We start from the raw sequence: 26,880 nt of genomic DNA, 5'->3' as shown, positions 1-26,880 counted from the left end.
ATAGCAAAAGCTATGCATCAGGTCTATTTTTCCCCCTTCTGGCTCTAATCATGAACAGCTGATGGGCTGTCAGCTGGCCTCCAGAGCAAATAATTAAGGCTTGTGCTACTAGTTCATTCAATTTATCACTTCTGAAATGACGTATGATCTTGCAAGTATGACAGATTTAGTCATCATTTATGGGTTTATTAAACGTGTTTCCAAAATATGGGTCATTTCAGGGCAGATCTGGCTATAGGTCACAATGGTAATATCAAGTGCCATGGCAAAAAGATAGAATTTTAATAAATTAGAATTTTAATGCAAATGCAGCATTGTGTCATATTGTATTGCATCAAAATCATTGTATTACATCACTGCTTCTTTCATACATCAGATATGATCACATATTGTAAAACACAATGTCCTCACAAGGATAGGTATTTCTGGCCATTTGGTTGGTTCCAACAATGAAATCTGCTACTTGAAATAAAAACTGCAGTTTTTGTTCAACAGAAAGAGTGAAAAGATTTCCTTTTGGTTTCTGATGTTAAGGGTAGTGTTAGATTTAGGTGTAGGCAAAGCATTAATTAGCTGAATTAATTATGTCAAAGGAAGGTCCCTACAAGGTTACTAAGACTGTGTATGTGTGTGTGTGTGTGTGTGTGTGTGTAAATGTATTCGAATGCTTTGGCAATACTGTATATTAATATGGTCATGCCAATAAAGCTACTTTGAATTGACTTGAATTGAATTGACAGAGAGCGAGACTGAAAGAAAGAGACTAAAGAAAATGAAAAAAGGAAGAGGCTGAGAGAAAGAAAGAGAGGCAGGCGTCCTGAGCGGTGGATGAGAAGGAGGAGGTCGGGACACGAGCGTCAGGGCCGTGGGTCTCTCGCCTCGCCCCCTGGCCACCATGACGGCGTCCTGCCCCCGCAACAGACAGCCAGGCTCACACAGCAGATGGAACTAATGATGCGCAACAAAAGAGATCATTTCACTGTGGTCTTGGGAAAGCCACAAAGACTGCTGGGACATTTGAGTGATAGGGCCAGCCAGTCGCCAGGGGTTAGATACGGCCAGCTTTTCGAGAAGTGTAGCCCTGAATAGAGGCTCCCTGGCCATGCCTCGGCTCTTTCATGTGTCTCACACAATCAGCCAGGCACTGCCTAAAAAGAGGGGGGAAAAAAAAATCAAACGTGGGGACCCGAGACCGTCTTTTTTTGTTTTGTTTTGTTTCATCCTTTTTTATGAAACATGTCAGCAGGGGAATTTTCACGACACACATTGTATGTGTCCTCCCAGGGAATCTACAGTTAGTCAATCATACAGGAATAGCCAGAAGCTGAAGATGCATTTTTGTTGGGATACTATAAAGAGATTTAACGTAGTATCTGACACACTTTTTATATTCCATGAAATGCAATGTAAATTGTAAACGGTCCTCTTGGAAAACTTGCCAAAGTCAAAGAACCGAAGAAGAAATAAGATAATAAAAAAGTTCCATAAATTATTAGCAGAAGGAGAATTTAGGTTACAACGTCAAGGTATGGCAGATTAAGTTCTAAGCATTTAAACACACACACACACAAACTCAATCAAGCAACTAAAAGAAAGAAAAAAAAAAGAAAAAGAGATCTTCTTGATGTCTTTTAAAAACACCAAAGTCAAAGGCAGTCTAAACTTGAGCTCTTTTCATCAGAGCAACTTAATATTGCCCCACTGACAAACACAGTCCAAAGTTAACGAGGGAGATTTGCAAGCCCTTGGAATCAGGGGAAGAGGATTAGATCTGAAAGGCCTCTCCTGAGCCGCTGTCTTAAGAAAACTCTGCAACTCAGCCTTCTCTTTAAGAGCATAACAAGTACACCTGACTGAAACTGCAGCACATAAGCTCCCTTTGCCATCTGGAAACACTGCCGCAGGAAAGGTGGTGGAAAAATACATAGGCCTCGGGACACCTGAGGAGGGGATTTAAGCAGGATGTGGAGCATTCAGCTCAATCCTTAGTACCCACATTGACGGTATCAGCGGGGAAAGCGCAGAGGGCCGCTGACACTAGCAGAGCACAGAGGTGTCAGTATTTGAGTCTGATAACACTATCAAGCCTCACAATACCTGAACTTACCCTCAAATACGACCCGTGGGTCTTGGCTCCCTGCCATATTGACAATAATTACAATGATCTTCGTTATATCGGCTGTCTTTCAAATACTACAAAGAACATGTTTGTCCTCTGGTTTACTATTTCGGAGCTGCACCTGCATTCCAATACGCGTCTCAATTTTCCACAATTTGAGTTTGAGCAAGAACGACCCCTTATCAAAAAGAAGTATACTTCAAGGCGGCACGGTGGTGTAGTGGTTAGCGCTGTCGCCTCACAGCAAGAAGGTCCTGGGTTCGAGCCCCGTGGCCGGCGAGGGCCTTTCTGTGTGGAGTTTGCATGTTCTCCCCGTGTCCGCGTGGGTTTCCTCCGGGTGCTCCGGTTTCCCCCACAGTCCAAAGACATGCAGGTTAGGTTAACTGGTGACTCTAAATTGACCGTAGGTGTGAATGTGAGTGTGAATGGTTGTCTGTGTCTATGTGTCGGCCCTGTGATGACCTGGCGACTTGTCCAGGGTGTACCCCGCCTTTCGCCCGTAGTCAGCTGGGATAGGCTCCAGCTTGCCTGCGACCCTGTAGGACAGGATAAAGCAGCTAGAGATGATGAGATAAATTGAGTATACTTCAAGTTAATTTTGTTAAGTATACTTTTGTGTACCAAGTATACTGATATCAATGTACTTATAGTATACTTGTAAGTAAACTAATCTAATACTTCTTGGGACTAAATTGGGCAATTTTTAGTTTATAAAAAGTATACTTTAAGTCTAAGAGAAGTAAACTCTGAGTATACAACTAGTATTTTTTATTTTGTACTGCAAGTATACCACAAGTAAACTTGTATACTAATAGTTTACTAGTTCTATACTTGTAGTCCATTCTTTAGTTTACAAAAGCATACTTCATAGTCTACTGGAAATATACTATGAGTTTACTTGTTTTATACTTCTAGTCCACTTTTTAGTTTACTAAAGTGTACTTTGTAGTATACTGGAAATATACTATTGGTTTACTCGTTACACACTTCTAGTCCATTTTTTAAGTTTATAAAAGTATACTTTATAGCATATTGGGAAATATACTATTAGTTACTGGTTATATACATCTAGTCCACTTTTTAGTTTTGAAGTATACTGCAATTACCCTTCTAGGTATACTATTAGTTTTCTAGCCCGAACCCTTACCTCATGCACACTACCAGTCGACAACTTAAGTGTGTTGTATGTTAAGTTACAATGAAGTTATAAAGGTAAGGATTCACAAAATAACAACAGATACTCAGGACTAAGAACATATTCATTTTCTTTAAAAATCAAAATTTAAAGCAACATTGTATTAAATGCCAAAGTATAAAAACACGGCAATGACAACTGAAACTGACATCCAAACTCTAAAGAAAAATAAATAAATAAATAAATAAAAATTAATTATCCCACTCAGGAGAAATTAAAAAAAAAAAAAAAAAAAAAAAAAAAAAAAACTTATATGCAACCACAGACATACCTAAGAGTCAACAATGCTGAAGCACAACTACAGGGCAAGTACACTTAAACATAAGGCGCAAATATTTTAATACATTATTACACTTTTGGACGGCACAGTGGTGTAGTGGTTAGCACTGTCACCTCACAGCAAGAAGGTCCTGGGTTCGAGCCCAGTGGCTGACGAGGGCCTTTCTGTGTGGAGTTTGCATGTTCTCTCCGTGTCTGCGTGGGTTTCCTCCGGGTGCTCCGGTTTCCCCCACAGTCCAAAGACATGCAGGTTAGGTTAATTGGTGGCTCTAAATTGACTGTAGGTGTGAGTGTGAATGGTTGTTTGTGTCTATGTGTCAGCCCTGCGATGATCTGGCAGCTTGTTCAGGGTGTACCCTGCCTCTCGCCTATAGTCAGCTGGGATAGGCTCCAGCTTGCTTGCGACCCTGTAGAACAGGATAAGCGGCTACAGATAATGGATGGATGGATTATACTTTTGTTAAGTATATCTTGATCAAAAGTTTAAGTATAAGCTTAATATACTTAGACTTTTCTATATACAACCCCGATTCCAAAAAAGTTGGGACAAAGTACAAATTGTAAATAAAAACGGAATGCAATGATGTGGAAGTTTCAAAATTCCATATTTTATTCAGAACAGAACATAGATGACATATCAAATGTTTAAACTGAGAAAATGTATCATTTAAAGAGGAAAATTAGGTGATTTTAAATTTCATGACAACAACAACACATCTCAAAAAAGTTGGGACAAGGCCATGTTTCCCACTGTGAGACATCCCCTTTTCTCTTTACAACAGTCTGTGAACGTCTGGGGACTGAGGAGACAAGTTGCTCAAGTTTAGGGATAGGAATGTTAACCCATTCTTGTCTAATGTAGGATTCTAATTGCTCAACTGTCTTAGGTCTTTTTTGTCGTATCTTCCGTTTTATGATGCGTCAAATGTTTTCTATGGGTGAAAGATCTGGACTGCAGGCTGGCCAGTTCAGTACCCGGACCCTTCTTCTACGCAGCCATGATGCTGTAATTGATGCAGTATGTGGTTTGGCATTGTCATGTTCGAAAATGCAAGGTCTTCCCTGAAAGAGACGTCGTCTGGATGGGAGCATATGTTGCTCTAGAACCTGGATATACCTTTCAGCATTGATGGTGTCTTTCCAGATGTGTAAGCTGCCCATGCCACACACACACTAATGCAACCCCATGCCATCAGAGATGCAGGCTTCTGAACTCAGCGCTGATAACAACTTGGGTCGTCCTTCTCCTCTTTAGTCCGAATGACACGGCGTCCCTGATTTCCATAAAGAACTTCAAATTTTGATTCGTCTGACCACAGAACAGTTTTCCACTTTGCCACAGTCCATTTTAAACGAGCCTTGGCCCAGAGAAGACGTCTGCGCTTCTGGATCATGTTTAGATACGGCTTCTTCTTTGAACTATAGAGCTTTAGCTGGCAACGGCGGATGGCACGGTGAATTGTGTTCACAGATAACGTTCTCTGGAAATATTCCTGAGCCCATTTTGTGATTTCCAATACAGAAGCATGCCTGTATGTGATGCAGTGCCGTCTAAGGGCCTGAAGATCACAGGCACCCAGTATGGTTTTCCGGCCTTGACCCTTACGCACAGAGATTCTTCCAGATTCTCTGAATCTTTTGATGATATTATGCACTGTAGATGATGATATGTTCAAACTCTTTGCAATTTTACACTGTCGAACTCCTTTCTGATATTGCTCCACTATTTGTCGGTGCAGAATTAGGGGGATTTTGGGGCGTCGTGGCTCAGGTGGTTAAGGCGCCATACCATGAATGCGGGCGACCCGGGTTCGATTCCGGCCCGAGGTCATTTCCCGATCCCTTCCCGTCTCTCTCTCCCGCTCATTTCCTGTCTCTACACTGTCCTATCCAATAAAGGTGCAAAAAGCCCAAAAAAATATCTTAAAAAAAAAAAAAAGAATTAGGGGGATTGGTGATCCTCTTCCCATCTTTACTTCTGAGAGCCGCTGCCACTCCAAGATGCTCTTTTTATACCCAGTCATGTTAATGACCTATTGCCAATTGACCTAATGAGCTGCAATTTGGTCCTCCAGCTGTTCCTTTTTTGTACCTTTAACTTTTCCAGCCTCCTATTGCCCCGTCCCAACTTTGAGATGTGTTGCTGTCATGAAATTTCAAATGAGCCAATATTTGGCATGAAATTTCAAAATGTCTCACTTTCGACATTTGATATGTTGTCTATGTTCTATTGTGAATACAATATCAGTTTTTGAGATTTGTAAATTATTGCATTCCGTTTTTATTTACAATCTGTACTTTGTCCCAACTTTTTTGGAATCGGGGTACTTTTCAGTATAAGCCAAGTACACTTATGTACAACTTTATTAAGTATATCTCTGATAAGTAAATAAAAAGTAAACTGAAAGCATACTCTTATTTTTAGTTTAAAAAAAGTCAACTAGAAGCGCACTTGAATATACTTTTGTTGTCAGGGACTAGTCAGTCCTGTAGCAGCAAGAAGGAACAACGAGGGTGGAATTTGTAAGGATATAGGAGCTAAACAAATCACTCTGAGTTCCTGGCTATTCTTTTCCCAGTTTATTGATGGGTTGCTTCTCCTTGTTTTAAACATATACCAGCCGACTCCCTCACATGCACATTTCAACACTGGGGATCAGTCAGTTAGTCAGTCAAAGCTGCTACTTCCAGGCTACCCTGGTTGTCCAAGAAATACTGTACACTTCTTTGCATCTGAAATTCATGCAAACTGCACCTGGGATCGCCTACTACTCTATACGCGATCTATATACGAAGCACACATTTAAGGCCCATCCTATAATCGCGGGTACATTTCAAGTGCCGGGTCTATTAGCCGTCGTCAACTCTGTTGTCACCAAACTGGGAAATCCATAAGCAGAACTGACGCGTCCCACCATTTTGGTGTCTTAATTCCACATGCTAACCTCAAGCCAGCTACCACATGGCACGTATGAAAAACAGAATGTGATGGATTTTAATCATGTTACTGTTTTTAAAAAATGAGCGAGAGATTCAGTCCAATAACAGATTTGACGAATAATTAATCGACTGTTGGTGTAAAATTCTCAATATTTTGTTCAAATTAATGAGAGAAGAAACAGAACATACCTCACTGCCTTTATGAAGTTTCCCACCAGAGGAAGCGACATCTCTCGGTGCGGGTGTCATGCGTATTATTAAAAGTCTTTGTGGATTTTATGCGGTTTTATAACGGAGTTAACAGAGTTGACAAGAACACTGGGACGGATAAAAATTATATACTTTATGACCGAAATTTCACATAATACAGAAAACGGACTTTCTATGCAATTGATTTTATAACACTGAATAGAATAAGCACCAAAAAACAGACTGTTAGACTGAATCACTTCATGTTTATTCGAGTTGAATGGATGAATCAGGAGTCGAAGACAGCCAATAATGTGGGGGGAGGGGTGGGAGTCGTTTAGTGAATGTTTTATGGATAAATTGGGTCTAAAATGTACAGTGCTCAGTGTGAGTGAGTACACCCCCTTTGGAAAGTAACATTTTAAACAATATCTCAGTGAACACAATTTCCAAAATGTTGACAAGACAAAGTTTAACATAACATCTGTTTAACTTCTCATCTCATCTCATTATCTGTAGCCGCTTTATCCTGTTCTACAGGGTTGCAGGCAAGCTGGAGCCTATCCCAGCTGACTACGGGCGAAAGGCGGGGTACACCCTGGACAAGTCGCCAGGTCATCACAGGGCTGACACATAGACACAGACAACCATTCACACTCACACCTACGGTCAATTTAGAGTCACCAGTTAACCTAACCTGCATGTCTTTGGACTGTGGGGGAAACCGGAGCACCCGGAGGAAACCCACGTGGACACGGGGAGAACATGCAAACTCTGCACAGAAAAGCCCTCGCCGGCCACGGGGCTCGAACCCGGACCTTCTTGCTGTGAGGCGACAGCGCTAACCACTACACCACCGTGCCGCCCTCTGTTTAACTTATAATGTGAAAGTAAGGTTAATAATATAACTTAGATTACACATTTTTTCAGTTTTACTCAAATTAGGGTGGTGCAAAAATGAGTACACCCCACAACAAAAACTACTACATCTAGTACTTTGTATGGCCTCCATGATTTTTAAAGACAGCACCAAGTCTTCTAGGCATGGAATGAACAAGTTGGTGACATTTTGCAACATCAATCTTTTTCTATTCTTCAACAATGACCTCTTTTAGTGACTGGATGCTGGATGGAGAGTGATGCTCAACTTGTCTCTTCAGAATTCCCCAAAGAAAATTATTTCTTTCTACCACAAAGGTGAAGGCTACAAGAAGATCAGCAAAGCTTTACTTATCATTCAGAATACTGTCGCAAAAGTGGCACAAAAATTTAAGAAAGATGGAACTGCAACCATCTCACAGAGACGTCCAGGTCATCCGCGGAAGTTAACACCTCGACAGGAGCGTCTTCTGATGAGAAGGGTTGAAGAAAATCACCATGCAAGTTCACTGCAGTTATCTAAAGAAGTAGAAAGCCAAACAGGGGTGACTATTTCCCGTGACACAATACGGCGTACACTGCAGAAGAATGGCATGCATAGATGCTGTCCATGAAAGAAGCCTCTCCTAAAGCCCAGGCACAAAAAAGCCCACCTAGAGTTTGCCAGGGCCCATGCTGACAAAGATGAAGACTACTGGGACTCTATACTCTGGAGTGATGAGACCAAGATAAATGTTTTTGGAACTGATGGCTTCAAAACTGTATGGCGTCACAAAGGTGAGGAATAGAAAGAAAAATACATGGTCCCTACAGTGAAACATGGTGGTGGCAGTGTCCTTATGTGGGGCTGCATGAGTGCTGCTGGTGTCGGGGAGCTGCATTTCATTGATGGCATCATGAATTCACAGATGTATTGCTCTATACTGAAAGAGAAGCTGCTACCATCACTCCGTGCCCTTAGTCGTTGTGCACTTTTCCAATATGACAATGATCCTAAACACACATCTTAGGCCACTGTTGGATTTCTGAAGAAGAACAGGGTGAAAGTGATTCACTGGCCAAGTATGTCTCCTGACCTGAACCCAATCGAATACTTATGGGGAATTCTGAAGAGACAAGTTGAGCATCACACTCCATCCAGCATCCAGTCACTAAAAGAGGTCATTGTTGAAGAATGGAAAAAGATTGATGTTGCAAAATGTCGCCAACTTGTTCATTCCATGCCTAGAAGACTTGGTGCTGTCATTAAAAATCACGGAGGCCATACAAAGTACTAGATGTAGTAGTTTTTGTTGTGGGGTGTACTCATTTTTGCACCACCCTAATTTGAGTAAAACTGAAAAATGTGTAATCTAAGTTTATAGTATTAACATTACTTTCACGGCGGCACGGTGGTGTAGTGGTTAGCGCTGTCGCCTCACAGCAAGAAGGTCCTGGGTTCGAGCCCCGGGGCCGGCGAGGGCCTTTCTGTGTGGAGTTTGCATGTTCTCCCCGTGTCCGCGTGGGTTTCCTCCGGGTGCTCCGGTTTCCCCCACAGTCCAAAGACATGCAGGTTAGGTTAACTGGTGACTCTAAATTGACCGTAGGTGTGAATGTGAGTGTGAATGGTTGTCTGTGTCTATGTGTCAGCCCTGTGATGACCTGGCGACTTGTCCAGGGTGTACCCCGCCTTTCGCCCGTAGTCAGCTGGGATAGGCTCCAGCTTGCCTGCGACCCTGTAGAAGGATAAAGCGGCTAGAGATAATGAGATGAGATGAGATTACTTTCACGTTATAAGTTAAACAGATGTTATATTAAACTTTGTCTTTTCAACATTTTGGAAATTGTTTGCGTTCATTGAGATATTGTTTAAAATGTTACTTTTCAAAGGGGGTGCACTCATTTACGCTGAGCACGGTACATCAAGCATTGCTATTGGTGAAAGTTTGTCATAATTTGCATTATTGTTCAAAACTGATTCAATAAAGATTTATTTCATGGAAAATAACAAAAGGTTTATCTTGGAGATGCGAAATGTACCCTGGATTTTAGAATGACCCTTAAATTTAAAAGTCAATGTGAAGTGTTGGACTTGGTCAACCACATAGCTGTCAAAAAGACTGAAACTAAAGAAATGCAATGCTCACTAATGAAGATCATGTGTTCATAAATGAAGCTCATTCATTCACTTTCAGGATCTGGGTTGCAGTGGATCTGAGCCCTGTCCCAAAACCTCACTTTATAGTAAAGTGTGAATGCACTGCATTGTGGATGGGACACCTGGAGAACATGCACAGAAACTCGATAAAGACATGTCACCCCAGCTCAAAACGAAACCCTGGAGCTATGAGCTGTGAAGATTTTCGTGTCAGAACAAGTACACAGTCTGGAGTAAATGAATATGTCTAATATGCTGTTTGATTGCTAATTGGTTTTAATAAACAGATGGCTGAGTATTGAATAAAGTAGCTAATTTATAGAAAAAAAAAGTGTGCAATTAAACTGTGGTTCATGTGGTCAGCTGTGGATCCTGTAATATCAGGAAAATGTCACAGAAGTCCTCTTTAATGTGTTGAATTTCTTTGTAAGATCTGAGATATGTCCTCCTGGTCTACGTGCTATAGTCAAGGTTGCAAGACAAAAACATCCCAACTGACAAGCGGTAAGAAATAACATCGCTTCTCTTAATAGTTATTTTGTCAAGGTCTGAAAATGATCTCATATTATTACACATTTTATCATAAATTAAAACTGTATATGTGAATGAATAAGAACTTGAAGACATGCAGTGGCAGGACAAGTGTAGCCCAATTCTGGAAATAAACAACATGCCTGGCAATACTAGCTACCTATAAAGCTCCAAGCAACACCCATGGTGCTAATTTCTACCTGGTTTTGAGAGGCGTACAAAATTACTCGCAAAACTGGTTGCTGGTAGTTCATCAAATCGAATATATGTTAATCGGACACACTTCCTATTTCTCCACCCTTTGGTGCAATTCTGCGTGTATTGCATAAGTTGAGAAAATATATTTTGCTGCATATGTGGTGCTTAGATTGTGTGTTTAGGCTTCTAAGCCAGTTTTGCACAAAAAGGCCAAACATTAGGGCATGGGGAAAGCCATGGCTAGAGCCTAATGGTTAGAGAAGCAGCTTTGGGACCAAAAGGTTGCTGGTTCGATTCTCTGGACCAGCAGGAATGGCTGAAGTGCCCTTGAGCAAGGCACCTAACCCCCAACTGCTCCCCAGGCTACTCTGGGTATGGTGTATGTCGCTCTGGATAAGAACATCTCTAAAATGTAATGCACATAACACACAAGATTTTTTATGCAGAATACACAAACAGCTTAGTATCTCTGGCTGTTGGTTTAAGAACGCTTTCACACTTGGTCCATACCCAATATTTGAGTCCATACCCAGGACAGATTCTGGGCTTGTTTAGGGTAGAACCACGTTTTGATCATGTAATTCCACTTTTCTACATAGAGATTTGTAAAATATTCGACATCAAGTTTTATTATTCGCCTTATTTGCTCAAGTGACATTGGAAAGCGATTTTTCAACACACGGCAAAAGCAGGAATACCTGATCATGAGGAGCCGTTCTGGTATAAGAAGGTTTTTAACCATACGGATTGGCACAAGGCATTTAATGTGATGTGCTCAGTGCAACTACTGTACAACAAAAGTGAACTAATTACAATGCTCCAGTTCTATATATCACTAAGGCTTTCTGCCTCTTCCACTCACCATAGCCAACTTTAACTGATCATGGGGTGGTTTCCCAAAAGCACTGTAGCACAAAGATCATTGTTAAATGGTAAAGCAGACATCACCATGAACTCTCTCTCTCCCCCCCCTAGTTAAGATGCTCTTAGCGTGAAGAGACTTTGGGGAAACCCACCCCATGTTAGTGTGGCACCAAGAGCAGATAGCCTTCGCACCTAACGCAGACCATACTACAGTCCAGTGGATGCATGTACGAGACCAGAATTTCCAGGAGGATTAGGGATCTCAAGTCTATGGATCATTCCAAGCCTTGAAAACAATGTTCAAACTTCACCAACTATACCACACTATCTGGGCAAATGAGTCTGGATAGAAAGGCAAGTGTGAAAGTGGCCTAACATTACTATACCAAAGTAAAAAGTTTCTTTCTATTCCAAATCTACAATACAGTTGACTCAGTATGTTCAAATCACATCCAGACTGACTACCATCCCATCTATGAAAACAAAATATCATCCAGGGCAACATACAAGACAAGGCACCGTATTTGACAGATCCAGAGAGCACGTTTCCATGTAACATCAGTAAGATCAGTAATTCAGTTGGATCTATAGCTCATAGTGTGATGATGGCTTAATTTGAGAGGAAGGCATACAGGGAGTTCGGGTCACTTCCTGCCAGAGAATGCTGCCAGCATCTCTGCAAGGAGGAGGAGGAGGAGGCTGCTGCTGGGCCAGGGCCCTAGCCATGAGCTTGGGGACTCCCATCGCCACTTAGCATGCGCCATGCTTGTTAACCTCAATTTTCTGCCCATTCGCAGGGACAGGCCTACCTTCCTCTAGCTCTTGGCAGACATCTCGTCTAGCAGGGAGCTTCCTCCTGCCCCCCGCCAGGGCCTGACCACCAATGCACAGCACGACAGTGGGATGAGGAGGGGTTTTAAGGCCCAGTAAAATCTCTCCAATCAACCCTAGCTTTTTCTCTCTGGCTCTCTTTCGCTCCAGGTGCCTCCATGGCAGCCGTTACCCACGGAGACCTACCTCTCTCTATTCACTTAGAAAAGTGTAGCAGGATGGCTGGAACAGCAGGGAAGCAGGGGTCTATTCCTGCAACCAGCAGGGTTAGTAGTGGGATTAACATCTTTACTTTGGAGTCATAAAACACATACAGGTTGTCGAAAGAGCAAGGCGTGCTACACCATTATAAATATTCCGTTATTGTTCTGGACTAATAAGTTGTATTTCGAAGCACTACAGGTTTATAAAAGAAGCGTGACATACAAAAGACCTATTTTATACAGGACTGAGAGGTAAACTCTCACTTAGAGGTAAAACGCAGTCACAAATTGCACTTGCTGAACACAGAGTACTCCTGGGTTTTCAGACCTTAATTAATCCAGGCCTCTGGGTATCATGATGTGACTGGGCTGCTCTTCTGCATGTGTGACTCAATTAAGCTGTGTTGTGAAGCAGAGGTGCAACTTCAATGGTGCGCCGAGTCTCCGCTATTGTACCACTGCCAGTCGGCTTTTGTGTCGTGTGAAACCAAGACGATCATAAACATGCTCATATCTTCATCTGCTTCACTGGCATTGTATAATACATGCTCCCCTGCTGATTTATTAAACAGATTATTAGCTTGGATTGAAAAATGCTATGCTATCATAGCGGAAACTTTCCTTGTTCTTGGACGGCAATGTTAAGAAAAAAAAAAGTGAACAGCAAGTACACAAGATGGCTAACAAATTCTTTAAATAAATGAATACTGATTTGCAATAGAAATTCCATTGAGTAGGCAACTAATATAGTCTCAAGTCTTAGCTGTGAGGATGTTGGTTGGGGCGATGGAAAAAAACAAAACAAAACAGTGAGACAGACAGTAAAGATGGCAGCTAAATGTACTTTAGGTACCCTCAAGTGCACAAGACCACACTTGACACCCATTATGCTTTTTAATGTTTTGAACCTGGCGGCACGGTGGTGTAGTGGTTAGCAAGAAGGTCCTGGGTTTGAGCCCAGTGGCCGACGAGGGCCTTTCTGTGTGGAGTTTGCATGTTCTCCCTGTGTCTACGTGGATTTCCTCCAGGTGCTCCGGTTTCCCCCACAGTCCAAAGACATGCAGGTTAGGTTAATTGGTGGCTCTAAACTGACGTGATGTGAATGTGAAGTTGTGTGAATGTTTGTTTGTCTCTATGTGTCAGCCCTGCGATGATCTGGCGACTTGTCCAGGGTGTACCCCGCCTCTCGCTCATAGTAAGCTGGGATAGGCTCCACCTTGCCTGCGACCCTGTACAGATAAGTGGCTATAGATAATGGATGGATGGATGGATGGATGTTTCGAACTGGAGAGGTGTATGCAAGATTGTAGTTATTTTCATTCTGCTTCAAAGCTAAATAAATTGTAAACTAGGTACTAGATAGAGTCCATACCTCTGCCAAATCACATATGATCAACATCAAAATCAAATCACTCGAACCTAGGATAATACTAAAACTGTACACCAAATTTCACCCAAATCCATTCACTACTTTTTAAGTTATGCTGGGAAAAGACAAAAAAAAAAAATCCTGGATCCTCATACATATCTGGATTTGTATCAAAATCTAATCAAATAAAGTTGTCTGAACGATTGTTCTTTGGCCCATGGCTCACCTTTCCTCCAAATTTCATCAAAATCCGTCCATTACGTTTTACGCCATGTTGGGAACAGACAAACAAACAGAGGCGAAAACATAACCTGCTCCAACACAGTTGGCAGAAGTAATAAAATAAATCCTTGTACTTGGGTACTGTTGAAAGAGTGCTTTCGGAGCCGTGGGTTGCACATCACTATCCAATCCCACTCAGCTAGATTAGAGTCAGATCAGCAGCACATCCCAGCTCAACGAAGCTGATCCAGAACTGTTTTTGGATGCTGCTAGAGCATGCCAGAAAACCCTCCTGAATTATTATTAGCTCATCCGGCTGACAGGAGACAAGTTTACACCATCGTGTGTTGTCCGTCCGGCGGCGTCCACATTTCACGAAAATCACTTCTTCTGTCTCAATTCTTCACCGATTTTGATTCTTTCTGGCATGAAGGTAGGGGGACCTAGGGTGCATCTAACGTCTACCCAGATTTGCTTCATTACAATTATTAATGAAGTTATGGACTAATTAAGCCTTAAAGAGTGAGCAGTTCAGCAAAAATCGCTTCTTCTCGGTCAATTCCTCACCGATTTTTATCCTTTTTGACAGGAAGGCTGGTCTGCCTGGGGTGCATATAGATAGCTTCTACCCAAATTTGCATAATTGCAATTAATAATGAAGATCTGGAGTAATTAATCAATCCCTAACGAGCAGTTTCCACACAAATCGCTTCTTCTCCCTCAATTCTTCACCGATTTTGATTCTTTCTGGTATGTAGGTAGGGGTACCTAGGGTGCATATAACTTCTACCCAGATTTGCTTAATTACAATTATTAATGAAGTTATGGACTAATTAAGCCTTAAAGGGGAACTGAAAGCAAATTTATCAAAATTTTATTTCTCATTTTATAAAATATAGGAATGCATTTCTTACAGCTATTCTGTCACTGCTATAGCAAGTTATGAGTGTTTGAAATATGCTCTGTAATATATCAGTCCATATGTCAAAGCAATGGCCATAAACGAGATTCATTGAGACCTGTGCGAGACATCGTAGGACGGAAGTAAAATGTACAGCGGAAATCAAAGTGACCAACATTTGCCAACGTTGCCAAAAGACATGTGCGCCCTCTTTCGAATGCTGATGTAATCAAGCCGGAAGTTTTCCCTGCATCTGAAATCGCTCCCTACTCACTATATAGGGCTTTATATAGTGGAGACACCATTTTGTAGTGCTGTCCAAAACCTTAGTGAGGATTATGTGGGAAATGCGCTCGGTATAATATGCATTTATCACAAAAATACATGCATGTATTTATTATTTTGAAAACCCACCAACCACCTGATCTGGCACGTTTTAATTGTGCGACAGTAAATACCAGCGCGACAGACTTGTGCTTATCCTGTCGTCTTTCCAACTCTTTTCTACTCCACGTTGGTTCGAAGTCGTATGGAACAATCTCCATCACTGATGAAGCTGGCCAATCTCGAAATTAATCTAAATTGGAATGATATGGCGATCCGGCCGCTGTGTAAACAGTTTTCAAAATGGCGGTGCTGACACTTCACGTTTGAAGTCTCGCACAAGTCTCGTGAAGATCGCGCGGATAAGCGACGCCTGCCGTGAACCAAACGAACTAAATTCAACATGGCTAAAAACCGAATAGGCCGATAAGTGTAATATAATATGCCAAGAAGAAACCTTTATTTGTCACATGCACACTTCAAGCACAGTGAGATTCATCCTCTGCATTTAACCCATTTGAAGCAGTGAACACACACTCACACACTCAGAGCAGTGGGCAGCCATACTACAGCGCCCGGGGAGCAGTCAGGGGTTCGGTACCTTGCTCAAGGGCACTTCAGCCCAAGGCCGCCCCATGTTAACCTAACTGCATGTCTTTGGACTGTGGGAGAAACCGGAACACCCGGAGGAAACCCACGCTGACACGGGGAGAACATGCAAACTCCACACAGAAAGGCCCCCGCCGGCCGCTGGACTCGAATAAGAGTCATGATATAAAGTTAATAAAACCGAAAACATAATTGAATAACACGTTAATTAAGAAATAAAGCAAGTTTAAAATTACTTCAGTTCTCCTTTAATGACTGAGTAGTTCAACAAAAATCGCTTCTTCTCAGTCAATTCCTCACCGTTTTGGATTCTTTCTGGCAAATAGGTCGGTATTCCTAGGGTGGATATTGCTCCTATATATAGCTTGTATATAGCTCGCAACATTTATTGTGCAAAGTGGCCCACTTTAGATCGGTCCTTCTGGACTAGACGGGGCCGAAGTGAGCTACGCTGTCATTTACGCTCTCGTTTAATTTTCTGTTAAGGGTGTAACTTAAAAATCAGTGAAGCTAGAAATTTAATTTGCACACTATGTATGGCTGTAACTGAAGAGCACTTTGCTGCATAAATAGTCAATCAACTAGTTGACTAGTCTTCTATTCTTTTTATCAATGGTCAAATTAATCGTAAAGCCACCCCTAAGTCCTAAAGAGTAACTAAGGTGGGGTTTACATTAGACCGTATCAGCGGATCATCAGATTAACGTTTTTAAAATGATTAGCGTGCACACAGCGACACCAATACACGATTCGCGTGCACACAGCAACGCCAATACATGGATACGCTCGGCTCCGCAGGAATCCTGCGCTCCAAATCACTCCGCCCTGAACAGCGAGTGCCCTCTGGAGGGTGCGCACTCCGGCCCTGCGCAGCTCACAGAGCGCGCGAGTGAAGTGCACGAGCCATGATTCGGGACTGAGCCACTGTGTGTGTGATCCCAGCGCATATCACTTACCACTTGCAAGTGGAAGGATGGCAAGCCTAAAGACAATCATAACTACACAATGGGCAGTATTTGCATCAGTATTTTCATACTTTTATACTCTTTAATGAAAGGTGATACAAGGCGGAAGTCCGTGCCGTTTTTCAGCAGTCGCGTCACATGACCAACGCCAGCGAATCAGGAAGGTGGATGTCACAGTGACGTTGTCCAATGACGACGCCAGCTAGAGCTCAGCACAGCGTATCCGTGTATTCTCAATGTTTACACAGCACCGGACCTGACACGATCTAGATTGAATACGTGGACCCTGGCGGATTCCCGTTTCCCGGCGGTTTAATGTAAACGGACAGTGCATCCACAAAGAAAACGAGACAGATACGGTCTAATGTAAACTTGGCCTAAAGTCTCAGAATCGGGTTCACTTGGATCCATACACTGAGTAAAACTCACCTTGTTGTGTCCAGCTGGACTGGGCTCTCTCTGTCGATCGCTTCCTCTTCCAGTCTCTTTTCATGCACACACTCTGCACACACTTACATCTCTGCCAGCTGATCCCTAAAGAAACACCATACATAACACAACCGTCACATGCAATCTTTTCTATTGGATTTTTTTTTTTTCCTTGAAGTTCTCAAAGTGAATACCACATAGACAAATCAGCATTCGGTTCATGTGACAGCTTTTATATATCATTTTATATTAGTTTTGTCAATGGCTTGTTTTTACACTGGATTTTACGAACAGCGCAGCTTTCGAAGGCACAATAACTGCTTTCATTTCATTGTAAAATCCGCCAAAAGCCCAATTAGATGTTTAGAGAGAAAAATACGACTTTCAATTTACCAAAACAAACCACTCACTAAGTTAATAAAAAGACATTATCATCCATCTTGTGCTCTTATTAGATTGTGCATTTCTGCATGCAACCCTTTCAAAGGGAAAACAGTGGCTTCTGGCTTTATAAAAAAAAAAAAAAAGCCGTAAGAGAGCATTCAGCAGTCTGAGAAGCTTACTGACAAAGACAGTCAGAGTGATAAAAAGGAATTATATAGCCTTTTAGAGACATCTTATGGCTGAAAACCCTTTTGGGTTTTTTTTTTTGAAGCAGGAAGCGTCTGTCTATGTAGACTACCATTTACAGACATCTTCATCGATGTACTACTGAAACAACGCAGCTCTTATTCGCTCATATAAAGTTCTTCTGAGAGTCGACTGAATTAGTCTATCCTCAAGAGAAAACTAATTTGCCATTCATCTCTCCTTCGCCAAGGGCTCTCCAGAAACACAACCGGTCACATTCGCATTAGGATGGATGTCAGGCAGAGTCTTTTTTCCCCACAATCACAATATGGTAGAAGAGATCATTGGGCATCGACATAATCTTGAGGCAAAGCCAGATATTCTAGGAAGCGTGTTCTATCATGTCAAAGAGCCAGCATGCACTATAGGTGTGTTTTAGTCTTTAAAGCAATCGTCCTCGTTCACTCCCACCACCATGCTAACACTGCCATGCCGATACAGTATACGCTAATTTGCGAGTACTTTCTTTAAGTCACATCAGGCCTGAAATCAACATAATAAAAAGACCACCTAATGACCATACATTCCTCTTTTATACCGGATAAATAACCAAAACCATAATAAATAAAAGAAATTATTATAGCTGCTAATTACAATGCTAATTATATTGCTAATTAGCTCAGCGTGATGTATGCCGCCATAACAGTTCACACAGAAAGGGCAAGAACAAAGTCAAAATGGACGTCTGAGACGCATGAGCGCACCGTGTGTTGTGGTTTTAAAATGACATTAGCGCTGAATGACAATCAGTCCGTGTCGGTACAATGTAAAGCTTCGAGTTTTAATCTGTTTTCAGATTTGAAGGGTTGTTTTTTTTTTAACGGTTTTTGAAAAATAGACTCCATTTTGCAGTGCATCATTAAACAGGAACATCAGAAGAGCTTCTAATATGTTAAAACTAAAGTTTAATTATCGTCATAAGTCTGAATCAAGTTGTTTCCTTCTTTAATGACAGTCCTTTATCTCTCTAGCTTTATCAAATGCGACACAAGTAAAAATGTAATGTCGAGGAATTTAATCCTAATTACTAACAGATTATAACTATCATCTCTTCTAGTCATCTGTGCTGAAATTTGGTATCTGCTGCAAGTTTCACACGTTCACACTAGGAGTGAGCAATATGACAAAAATAGCATATCGTCACTCTTAAAACATTTCCAATACACACGATAGGTAGTACAGTGTACACTTTATCTTTATAAGAAACATCTAGACAAACACTGTAATGCTACATTACTTAAAAAACTGTAAAAATGTAGATTGACGATATTTTTGTCTAAATATTATATTCAACAAAAGAATATATACAGTATGTGCGTGTATGTGTAGATATATGTGGAGATTTTTGACGCACGCACGCACGCAACCACACACACACACACACACACACACACACATACAGGATAAACAAGTGTCATTGTTGTCTTTGATCAAACGAAGCTGCTTTATTTGCCTATACACTGCATTGCGGTGGTTCTGATGACCTACAGAAGAAAATAAAAGCGGAACCCTGAAGTTTTCTACAGAAAATGCCGCCACGTTTTATATACCTGAATCAAACGGATCCAGTAAAAGCAAGATGGAAAGGAGAATTTAAAAAAAAAAAAAAAAAAAACACAGCACACCAGACTCAGGAAGAATGGCATTATTCATCTCATGTTTAGTGACTGTCTGGTCGGATATGAAAAACCCGTTGATTATATAGGAGAACGGCTTGATGTGTCGCAACATGAAATGTTTTTTGCCACATTTCTTAAGCATGATCTCATAAACTGCAAATAAGCACACACCCAAAAGGTACATTTAGGAGAAAAAAAAAATCTTGAAGCAATGGCCTACTCTGAAACATAATGAGCAATTTTTAAATATGAACACACACACACACACACACACACACACACACACACAGTGAAAAGGCATGAACAACATGAGTCAAGGGCTAAGCTTATTTAAACAAACAAACACATTCAAATCAATGTTTACTGTCCATCGTACACACACACACACACACACACACACACACACACACACACACACACACACACACACACACGCCCGCCCTTTGTCTGACCCAGAAATCATTTCAACATTTTAACACGTGCGTCATGATACTACAAGATAAGTGTCAATAATCCTTGCTAAATTTCAGTTATTTGTTGTTGTTGTTGTATGTTTCAGATTTGGTTCCTGACAAATGACAGTTACAAGAAATGCTAGTTCAACAGGACAACGTTTAGTGTGTCAGACGACTCACTTTGATCCAGAAAACCACCCCGTTTTGTAGCCGATGTGTTGTTTGCCTTAAAAACAGTGCCGTATCAGCAAATTGGAGGGTGGATGTTTGCAGTGGCTTGTGTTTAGATCCGTGTTCAGTGAACATCAGGAACCTTTATCTGAACCTCCTGAAGCTTATCAAAGTAATAACGTCTATAATGTTGTACCGCGATTAACACATTCTTTACAACAATAACATCAGCCACATTTTATACAAAACTCAACAGAAATGAGTGTTGATTATCTGAGCTTTAAAAAAAAAGCATTATTCATCATGTGACACACAACAGACAGACAATCGTTTTACAGGCAAGAGATGGGACAGACAGACAGACAGACAGACAGACAGACAGACAGACTAATAGAAAGATGGTTTGACAGACAGGCAGATGGACTAATAGATGGACAGACAGATATACAGATGGACAGCCAGAAAGATAGACAGATAGAGAGAGGGGCTAATGGATGGACATACAGATATACAGACATGCAGACAGATAGATAAATGGACTGATAGACAGGTGGACAGACAAAAAGATGAGACAGGCAGAAAGACAGACAGAGAAACAGACGGACAGATAGACGGTCAGATAGATGAACAAGTGGACAGCCAGATAGATACACAGACAGAGAGGCAGACGAGCAGGCAGGCGGATGGATGGACAGACAAGCAGACAGACAGACAAACAGACATCTGGATAGGCAGACAGACAGGCATATGGACAGGCAGATAGACATGCGGATAGACAGACAGACAGACAGACAGATATACGGACAGTCAGACAGACAAACAGACATCTGGATAGGTAGACAGACAGACATATGGACAGGCAGATAGACATGTGGATAGGCAGACAGACAGATAGGCAGACGGACATGCAGATAGTCAGGCAGGCAGACAGATGGATCAGTGGACAGCCAAATAGATACAAAGAGAGAGACAGATGAACGGATGGGCTGATTGATGGATGGATAGACAGATATATGGACAGACAGACAGACAGACAGACAGACAGACAGACAGACAGACAGACAGACAGACATTTGGATCAATGGATAGCCAGATAGATACACAGACAGACAGGCAGACAAACAGGAAGGCGGATGGACGGACAGACAAGCAGACAGACAGACAAATGGATAGACAGATATACAGATAGTCAGACAGACAAACAGACATCTGGAAAGGCAGACATATGGACAGGCAGACAGACAGACGGACATGCAGATAGGCAGACAGACATCTGGATAGACAGACAGACAGACAGATAGATACACAGAGAGAGGGGCAGATGAATGGATGGGCTCATGGATGGATGGACAGACAGACAGACAGACAGACAGACAGACAGACAGACATATGGATCAGTGGACAGCCAGATAGATACACAGAGAGAGGGGCAGATGAACGGATAGGCTGATGGATGGACAGACAGACAGACAGACAGACATATGGATCAGTGGACAGCCAGATAGATACACAGAGAGAGGGGCAGATGAACGGATAGGCTGATGGATGGACAGACAGACAGATTTGCTGTTACATTTCTTGCACTCCTAAATATTCACTAAATGACACGCTTTAACATAAATAATTAAACTTGCTGGATGTTTAAAGATTTAAAGTTGAGTCGAACATTAAATTCCATCACACCAGCTAGTTATTCATGGACTGTAATTATGAAAATTGTGCAACTTTGTATTTCAAAGTGTATTTTTATGATTTCTGTGAGTTTTATTGAGTCACTGGTAGAATTATATGATACACAGGCAAAAGCAAAGCGGTGACACGGAGCCAAGTCATGTCAAGGAAATTGCTTTTTAAAACTTGAAGATGGAGCCAGAAGTTCCAGTTAAGTTCCAGCAAACCCAGCCAATTAGCAGACTGTGATGTTTTTATTAATTCTCTCTCTCTCTCTCTCTCTCTCTCATTTCTTTTTGTTTTTGAGCCATACTCTGCCCCACCTGTGGTGAACAAAAATAGTTTTGGTCACAAAAGCTGGGTGCTTATTTCAGATGTGCAGATTCCCCTCTAACTGCACTCGGCATCACCCACATTTATTACCGATCATCAAGTGCTCGCTAAACTGAAATCAGCAGCACTTCACAGCATCGAGATCTTTTTCTCAATAGCTTGGAGATTACAGTCATTTAGTGTCCGTGTTAAACATAGCTAATTCAAACTAATGGTGGGATCTGAGAGATGAATGCTCAGGCTTCAATCTCTCTCTTCCCAGATGTAATGTGAGCTTTCATTCTTTTATCTATTAATGATTTCAAAGGCCTCCAACCAGTATTGCTTTTATTCAGTGAAATAAATCCCAGCTGCTCCCTTTGTAGTGTGTGTGTGTGTGTGTGTGTGTGTGTGTGTGTGTGTGTGTGTGTGAGAGAGAGATGCACTTTTGGTACTGGGATGAGATAGGGTGACGGGTGACAGGGTTAGCAAAGGGCAGCAGAATCATGTTTAGTTAGAAAACTTATACAGACTGTAATTATGTGAAATTGTATATACTGTATATATGGAATTTTCTGTATGAAATTATATTAGACAAACAGACTGTATACAAAACCAGTCAAAAATTTGGACACACCAACTCATTCATAGGTTTTTCTGTATTTTGACTATTTTCTACATTGTAGAACAATACTGAAACATCAAAACTATGAAATAACACATGGAACATATACGGGATTATGCAATAAACAAAAAGAGTGTTTACTAAAAACAAAAATATATGTTTCATATTTTAGATTCTTCAAAGTAGCCAGAGTTTACCTTGATGACGCTTTGCACACTATTAGCATTATCTTAACCAGCTTCATGAGGGAGTCACCTGGAACACTTTTCAATTAACAGGTGCCTCGTTAAAAGTTAATTAGTGCAATTTCTTGCCTTCTTAATGCATTTGAAACCATCAAACAGTAAATGGTAAATAATAAAAATACAGTAAATAGCCCTATTCCACAACTGTACTAATCCATATTATGTCAAGAACCGCTCAACTAAGGTTACATCCACACGACAACGGCAACGAGATTTTTAAAAAAAATAATAAAAATATCGCGTCCACATGGGCAACGGATCAGTAAAATATCAGGTACATATGGCAACGCAACGCTTGCTGAAAACGATGCAATACACATGCCACACCTCTAGGTGCGCTGTAAGACGGTCCCATCAGAGACACCAGAATAATAGAAGTAGTAAGGACGCATGCACATAAATTATTATGCGTGAGACTTCATATTAGCCACAGTCAGAAAAATCTGTTCGTAAAATTACGTTATAATGACCAAATACAATGAAAAGTATTTTTCCAGTCTCACCTTTGAAAGCTAATCCCATGTGATCTCGTTTGGACGGTAAACCTGTTGGTACAGTTAAACGCAGCACATGAATGAGGCATTTTTATTCTCCGCTTTGCCCCATCCAATATGGCGGCGAGGATGACGTATGATTCTACGCGGAAGGCGGCGTCTTTAATGGTCCAGAATAAATTGAATGCTACACGTTGATGGATTAATTTGTTCTTCTACGCCCTTTTTGAGGAATGTATTGTCGAACTTAAACCAACATCTGAAGAGGTGAGATCGCTCCTTTTTTTTCCCTATTTTTGCTGGCGGGATTGACTCTGCCCTAAGGGCTATACTCTCTCTCTCTCTCTCTTAATTTGCACCATTACACAATAAATATTCACAGTGAAAATATTTTGCAAGCGCGTTTCATGAACCAAGTTATAGGATTTGTTGACAACTCGCATCGAGTTCGTTACACTTCTACCCGGCGTGAAGCACATGTGGTTGTGACGTCATCGTAAACAAATCCGTTCTACTCATCCAGACGACTTCGCAACGGCGCCGTTGCCAGATCTTTCCACTTTGGAACCCATTCTCAAAAGATTTTGTTTTGGGGCACCCAAAACGCTGGTGCCGTGTGGACGCCAGGCCGAAACGATAAACAATTTTATCAGATTCACCTGAATCCGTTGCCGTGTGGACAGGGCCTAAGTAAAGAGAAACGACATCCATCATTACTTTAAGACATGAAGTGACTTAATTCATAAAAGTAAAGATTTCATCTCATTATCTGTAGCCACTTTATCCTGTTCTACAGGGTCGCAGGCAAGCTGGAGCCTATCCCAGCTAACTACGGGCGAAAGGCGGGGTACACCCTGGACAAGTCGCCAGGTCATCACAGGGCTGACACAGACAACCATTCACACTCACATTCACACCTACGGTCAATTTAGAGTCACCAGTTAACCTAACCTGCATGTCTTTGGACTGTGGGGGAAACCGGAGCACCCGGAGGAAACCCACGCGGACACGGGGAGAACATGCAAACTCCGCACAGAAAGGCCCTCACCGGCCACGGGGCTCGAACCCGGACCTTCTTGCTGTGAGGCAACAGCGCTAACCACTACACCACCGTGCTGCCTGGTTCAGCAACATGCTCCGCCATTTTGTTTTTCTCTACTCACGGTATATGAGCTGATATCCTAGTAGTAGAGCAGCCAATCAGAGTGCGCAACTGGCTGCTGATCATATCCAGTGAATGTGGATAGAATACATAGTAATATATCATCAACAGAAGAAACAGTACTGTATTTTAGATTTAATTATGGGGCGGCACGGTGGTGTAGTGGTTAGCGCTGTCGCCTCACAGCAAGAAGGTCCGGGTTCGAGCCCCGTGGCCGGCGAGGGCCTTTCTGTGCGGAGTTTGCATGTTCTCCCCGTGTCCGCGTGGGTTTCCTCCGGGTGCTCCGATTTCCGCCACAGTCCAAAGACATGCAGGTTAGGTTAACTGGTGACTCTAAATTGACCGTAGGTGCGAATGTGAGTGTGAATGGTTGTCTGTGTCTATGTGTCAGCCCTGTGATGACCTGGCGACTTGTCCAGGGTGTACCCCGCCTTTCACCCGTAGACAGCTGGGATAGGCTCCAGCTTGCCTGCGACCCTGTAGAACAGGATAAAGCGGCTAGAGATAATGAGATGAGATGAGATATTTAATTATATATTTATGCATAAATCCTTTTTTTTTTTCCTGAAACACTGAGCTGAGAACATTTAAGATCAAGGACAGTTAAAGAAACAGAGCAAGAAGCAGATTGTTCTCAGTGTGATCTCATGCACTTGTTGATTATGCATGCGAAGACGGCCTCTGGTTTGTTTGTTTTTATTGTAACATTTACACCCATGATTTATATAAACCACGACTGCCCAGAAAGCAATAAAAATCTAACTGTTCATTTCATTTTAAAGCGCATTATTCATTAAGGATATGTTTAATAATAAGGAACTTTTTTTTTTTTTTAATCAAGCCTTTCATGTGGATGAGTTGACATCTGAGTGGTGTGATGGTCTCTCAGTCTGGTCCATGATATTGCTACTACTATAGTATAATATCCTATAAAAAAAAAGACCAGAGTCTGCTATACCACACCTTCCACCTCCACAGAAAGAGAAGCTTGAAAGCAGGCCATGACTTCCTCAACATATGGTTCGATGATGAAGGTCAGCTAATAATCTGTAAAATCTCAGCTGAGGTCGTATTTTAATAAAATGTGCAAATACTGTATAAAACAGAGTTGGTTTGGAACAGCTGCTCCAATTATTATGAAAAAAAATCTATGAGTCAGTGTTCTTTTTGCCTCGGCTTAAGAAGACAATTTCAGTTGAACAAAGGCACATTTTACTCAACAAGTATAATACGTGAATAAAGTTTCCCAAGAGATTAAAATTTAGATTCGAGACACAAAAATCTTAAATGTAGTATAGAATCAATATAAAACAAACACCGATCAGCCATAACAATAAAACCACTGACAGGTTAAGAAGTGAATAACATTGATTATCTCATTACAGTGGCACCTGTTAAAGGAACAGTCCACCGTACTTCCATAATGAAATATGCTCTTATCTGAATTGAGACGAGCTGCTCCGTACCTCTCCGAGCTTTGCGCGACCTCCCAGTCAGTCAGACGCAGTCAGACGCACTGTCACTCCTGTTAGCAATGTAGCTAGGCTCAGCATGGCCAATGGTATTTTTTGGGGCTGTAGTTAGATGCGACCAAACTCTTCCGCGTTTTTCCTGTTTACATAGGTTTATATGACCAGTGATATGAAACAAGTTCAGTTACACAAATTGAAACGTAGTGATTTTCTATGCTATGGAAAGTCCGCACTATAATGACAGGCGTACTAACACCTTCTGCGTGCTTCGACAGCGCATTGATACGGAGCTCAGATATCAATGTGCTGCCGAAGCGCGCAGAAGGTGTTAGTACGCCTGTCATTATAGTGCAGACTTTCCATAGCATAGAAAATTGCTACGGTTCAATTTGTGTAACTGAACTTGTTTCATATCACTGGTCATATAAACCTATGTAAACAGGAAAAACGCGGAAGAGTTTGGTCGCATCTAACTACAGCCCCAAAAAATACCATTGGCCATACTGAGCCTAGCTACATTGCTAACAGGAGTGACAGCGCGTCTGACTGCGTCTGACTGACTGGGAGGTCGCGCAAAGCTCGGAGAGGTACGGAGCAGCTCGTCTCAATTCAGATAAGAGCATATTTCATTATGGAAGTACGGTGGACTGTTCCTTTAAGGGGTGGGATATATTAGGCAGCAAGAGAACACTCAGTTATTGAAGCTGATGTGTTGGAAGCAGGAAAAATGGGCAAGCGTTAGGATCTGAGCGACTTTGACAAGGGCCAGATTGTGATGGCTAGAGGACGGGGTCTGAGCATCTCCAAAATGGCATATCTTGTAGGGTGTTCCTGGTATAC

At 41.7% G+C, this 26,880-nt stretch overlaps 1 long non-coding RNA gene across 1 annotated transcript in view; it reads right to left on the bottom strand.

The window, feature by feature from the left end:
• Window positions 1-227: 227 nt before the first annotated feature.
• Window positions 228-26,880, bottom strand: part of LOC132897081 (uncharacterized) — a 105,279-nt gene continuing 78,626 nt past the window's right edge. The window contains exons 3-4 of the long non-coding RNA XR_009656235.1: window positions 17,185-17,289; window positions 228-1,148 (exon numbers count right to left, since the gene is read on the bottom strand). This is a non-coding gene — a long non-coding RNA (uncharacterized LOC132897081). The remainder of the gene's footprint in view (window positions 1,149-17,184; window positions 17,290-26,880) is intronic.

This window comes from Neoarius graeffei, chromosome 13 (genome assembly GCF_027579695.1).
Source record: "Neoarius graeffei isolate fNeoGra1 chromosome 13, fNeoGra1.pri, whole genome shotgun sequence".
In the NCBI taxonomy this organism is placed as follows: domain Eukaryota; kingdom Metazoa; phylum Chordata; class Actinopteri; order Siluriformes; family Ariidae; genus Neoarius; species Neoarius graeffei.
This window is presented reverse-complemented; position numbering and strand designations above follow the sequence as displayed.